Genomic DNA, 5,232 nt, shown 5'->3' on the forward strand with positions numbered 1-5,232 from the left:
CAAAAAATCAATGATAAAAAACAAGTCACTGGACCATTAAATCCATAAACACACCACCAAAAAATTAATCAAATAATAACAAATCTACGTAGCACCGAAAAACAAATCTCCATAGCACCAAAAAATAAGACAAGAAAAAAATATAAATTTTTATTATTTTTGCAAAATTCCAGAATTTTTAGTAATATTTTCCAATATAATTCCAATTACACACAAATGCACCTGCTCACGACAAAAGTTAACTAGTATTAAACAACCCAACAACTCGTTCAGGTATTCGGAATTACAAACGTATAAAACACAAACTAATGCTTACAAGATCAAAACATCTTTTTAATAAATCCCGACAATAAATCTACCACTATAGTCTCAATTTGAGATTCTTCAAAATACCCTTCTTCATTCCAAAGCTAAAAACAAATAAATACAAAAGTTAGATTTCAAATATATATAATTTAATGCAACAAACAAAGTTTATGAATATTTACGAAAACTCACTTGGTTAACCAAATCATGTTGTATAGAGTCGATAAACTCTTTCATATGTTTGATTACCATATACCCACATTCCCAACTGCCTTTCTGTTGTGCACTGCATCATATTCACAATGAATTACATTGACTAGACTATTTTAAACAAATAAAGTATTCACATACCTGTGCCATGTGCCACTTAAAATTAACCTCAAAATCTTCTTCAATCATCTTATCATCTTGACGAGCTTGTAAGTTTTATGGGTCTTCCCTTCATTTATAGAATCAACAATATAGCCGAATTTGAAGTCCGGGCAAAACAATAAGAGACCAATGTTTACTACAAAAATAAAAATTATAGAACCACCGGTAGCGGCCTCCGAGCTGCTTATCAGTTTGATGCGTCACCTAACCGGAAAAAAAAGCGGTCAGCGAGAAAGGAATGTTTTTAGGGATGATATGAAGTATTGCATTTCCATACATATTTTAAAAGAAATAAATGAAATGCACAAAAACCTACTTAAAATACATCCCGACCCTATCGACATGGCTGCCAAAGAACTGAAAAAGCCAGTAACTTCCCAACTCCAGCCAAATATCTTCAATAATTTACCTAGTTTTCGGTAAAATTCAAAATCGAAAGTATACAGAACATAATTTCTGTTAAAAATTATTAACCTTGCAGATATCTCTGGCGCCTTCTCCAAAAGCGCCTTCACCACATGATAAAGCCCATTCCTCGAAGTCGAATGCAAAGCAGTCTTCCCATTACTTCTCGCACACCAAACTAGTCTCTATATTCTTCAAGTAGTTCATAACATCGATGTTCCCTTGCACAGCCGCGGTGTGCAACATCGTGGTTTTCGATACATCCACTGTCATGGCTAACTCCGGCTGCACTTGCATCAAGACTTTTAACACACCTGTAATCAAAACAACAATTATCACAATTCATAACATGATACACTAATATAATTAATGATATTACCTAGTAGGCGACGCGATTCTATTTCTATGCTTCAATCAGTGAAACTTCAGGGCTAACTTTAAAAATGCTTCAATCTATTTCTATCCAGCAGATAGAACGTATCCCTCTCTTTCAAGTACATTATCACCTCCACTTTTACGACTAATCTCACCCTGAAAAAGTTTATTAGTGTTATAAGTTCTCAAAGGAAACTGCATCATTTTCATTCGATATGCAAAATATGAACTACTGTCAAGGATCCGTGAAACTTCAGGGCTAACTTAAAAAATGCTACATTTTAGAATAATTTCTCAGATTCTACAAGTAGGAACAACATCTACCAGAAAATTATTCATTGTTAGGGGTGCGCAGATCCTTCGTATAGAAGCCCAACTAAGACAAGCGCTGCTGACTGAAAATTGATTATATAACAATTAGAAGCTACTAGTTTTATTACAAAAACAAACTAGTTTTTTTTCATACTAATTACCTGCAGAAGGGTTGGTAATTCCAGTTTCGGGAAGGAAGATGGATGGCGAGCTGTTATGTGTACATCTAACGATTGCAAGAAAGAATGGTGTTGGTGCATTTTAAAGCATCAGCAGCAAGTCTAAATGTAAAAACAAAATAGCTGGATTAAATCCGTGCAAGGTAGATTCACAATCCACTGCATTGATCCACTTGGCTACATCCGCCTCTACCTCCGAACTGGTTTCAGTCTCTATCTACGTGCAGATCCTTTCTAAACTCCCCTATGACCGCTATCAAAGAGAAGCTTTTTTCCTATACCATGGTTGCACGTCTATTCTTCTTGGTTACTAAGATAAAAACTGAAAAATCCAAATAAGCACTTAAGTTAAGTTCTATTTTTTTGTCATTCATAACAAATAAGTTTCATATATGTTCTAACTAAATCACTTAATTTTTAATTTATAAGAAAAAATAGAAGTGAGAATACTCGAATTAAGATAATTTATACTTAAGAAAAAAAGGTCTGAGTGATACTAATAAAATGACAATAGTTTTTTCTTTTTAATAGCTTACCTTCTTTACCATACACCTTCAAAAAAAAAAACCTTCTTTACCATACTTCTTTCAGTTACATGAAAAAAGACCAAATCTAAACATAACTTATTTTGATACTTGTTGGAGTCTTGAGTTGATTCATCGACTCATTGTTCTTAACCGGTTCTAGTAGATTAACTTTTAAAAGATATTTATAAGAGCTTGATTTCTTAGTACGAAGCATCAAGGAGTAGTGATTTAAATAATAACCCTAACAAAACAACATCCTCCTAACATTGGATAAGCAAGTATTTAAATAATAACCCTATCAAAGATGTTCCCCAAAAATCAATTACTAGATGGATCATCAATCGCATACATGACAAACAATCTAGCATAAAGTAAGTAAAAAATAACATCAACTTCAAATAAAAAACCCTAAATGGAGAAAGAGGAGTTACTTTGGGTGGGATCAAAACGAGGAGGAGAAGGGTGGTCCGGTGGTACAGACGTCAAAGCTATACATGGTGACGGTGGTGGCGAATTCCGGTGAAATTAGGATCAGAATCGGCTTAGAACGTCGAACATCACAAGCACCAAGGACGGCTTCTCGTTGTCTCATGTTGTGAAAACAGATTTGAGAGAGAAAGTGACTAGGTGGGTAGATAGGGTATGGAATTGGGATTGGGTGGGAAATTGAAACTTTTGAGGACAAGAGATAGTGAGCGGGTAGATTCGAATTGGGAGGGAATGTGAAATTTTTTTGGGGTTATTATTAATATTTTTTTATTATTATTATTACCATTATTATTATTATTATTATTATTATTATTACCATTATTATTATTATTATTATAGTTAAATGCTTCGATAGTCCCGGTGGTTTGGCCTTTTTTCACCTTTAGTCCATAACTTTCTAAAATTACAGCTATAGTCCTCAACTTTTTCAATTTCGTTCCCGAATGGTCCCTGGCGCGGATGGAGGTTAATATTTTCAGTTAAGTGGGTGTGAAATGACCTAAATACCCTTACCATTAAAAATAAACTTTAAATCAATAGCCACCTTCAATCCAAACACATCTCTTCTTCCTCATGTTCGGATTCATCTTCAATCCAAACACACATCTTCTTGATAATTCTTCACTACCACCACTACCACCACCATCTCCACTGTACCCCACCCTTCACTCTAATTGCCGCTACCCCGTTATTCTGGCGACCACTTCAAGTATATAAGCCAATTTCTGGTGGTGAAAGGTGGATGATCAATGATAAATATACATACAGTCATCAACACAGCCTATAAACATTAAGCACTAAAACCATTTTTCACCAAATGAAACTCTATGACTGTGATATCATTAAAGCTCATAAAATTATTACAAAAGTTTAACGATCTGAGCCCCTATAACCACTTTTCTTAACCATTTGAGTCCAAACTTCTAACTTTTTTTGAATTTTCTGTTAGCTTTTAATTAAACGACTAAAATGCCCCTGCATATTATTATTATTATTATTATTATTAATTGTTGATAATACATAAATCCCCACACACTCACGATTACTCTGTATCACTCTTCTTCATGTCTCCCCCCTTCTCTCTCAACCACACCACCACTATCCTAACGCAGCCACCATCACCATCACCATCCTAACGCCGCCACCACCACCACCACCACCACCATAACATCGCCGTCACCACCCTAACTCTACCACCATCACCACCCTAACGGGCCACCATCACCGTCGCACCACCACACCACCACCACCCTAGGATCAGAAGAAGATGGTCGGGAGTATGATGTTTCCGGCGAGTCGAACTGATTCCACACATGATTGCCGTAAAATGAGATCGGATCCCAGTTGAAACAGACCCAACAGAGCCAAACTCTTAATAACAATGAAAACTCTCTTAGACATATCATCGAGCACTTGGTGGGTCTCATTCGCAAGCGCCAAATCATCTCGTTCGACTATGGGTCTTATGATTTCTTGATGCTGGAAATCTTCAAGGGTTTTATTTGGATTGTTATTGGGCTTGTGGGTTTGGTCTGGATCGGGTTGAGGAATGGAGGTTGAGAAGAATTTTGGGGTTAAAGATTGGAGTGTGAGGCTATGGTTGAAAATGGGTGCAGATTCTTGGATGCAAGTCGGCGGGAGATTGTGGACGCCATTGTTGTTGTTTGTGTGAGGAGGAAGGGTTTTGTTGTGAAATAACTCAATAAGTGTATTTTAAGGTTGTGAAATTTCCGGCACGCTTCAGTGCTTCTGGCCACAACGGGTTGAAGGTTTGGTGGGGGTGGTTGTGGGGGATGGCTTGTGCCCGGCTTGCCGTTTCAAGCTGGAGACTCTGATGGTGATGATGTTTGTTAGGATCTGAGGCTCTCATGATTGTGTTTGTTTGTATGAACTTGACAGATCAATGAATATGTAACAATGTAAAGTGCAGCAGAAATGGATACAAATTGTATAAACACAATCAAGGAAGAAAGTAGTTTGATAAACAAGTGCTTTTCATTGAGTCAAAAGATTGAAAATATAAAGCAAATGATTACAGCATGTTTACATAAACTAAGCTCCCCCTCAGCCAGATACTCTAGGGTTGGTTGCACAAGATGAAAGGATGAATTGAGGAGAAGAAACTCACTCAAAACAATCAAATATAACAGTACAGAGTACTGTCATATTTATAGGCAAACCAAACTACTGATGTACCTCAGCTGACGTCACCATGATAGTGACATCTAACGACCTGACAAACTATAAACACTTATCTATACAAAATT

General features: G+C 36.4%; 1 long non-coding RNA gene across 5 annotated transcripts; it reads right to left on the reverse strand.

Moving 5' to 3' along the window:
- Positions 1–226: 226 nt before the first annotated feature.
- Positions 227–3,150, reverse strand: LOC110910012. Of its 5 annotated transcripts, none has more exons than XR_002575763.2 (9): positions 2,908–3,149; positions 1,932–2,271; positions 1,783–1,853; positions 1,463–1,614; positions 1,153–1,397; positions 995–1,073; positions 658–882; positions 499–592; positions 227–410 (listed from the first exon to the last, which is right to left on the reverse strand). It is a non-coding gene; the product is annotated as an uncharacterized LOC110910012 (long non-coding RNA). The 5 variants fall into 5 exon arrangements; XR_002575762.2 differs by having other exon boundaries at positions 995–1,087; XR_002575764.2 differs by lacking the exon at positions 995–1,073.
- Between the last annotated feature and the right edge of the window lie 2,082 nt (positions 3,151–5,232).

Source organism: Helianthus annuus, chromosome 9 (assembly GCF_002127325.2).
Source record: "Helianthus annuus cultivar XRQ/B chromosome 9, HanXRQr2.0-SUNRISE, whole genome shotgun sequence".
Classification (NCBI taxonomy): Eukaryota; Viridiplantae; Streptophyta; class Magnoliopsida; order Asterales; family Asteraceae; genus Helianthus; species Helianthus annuus.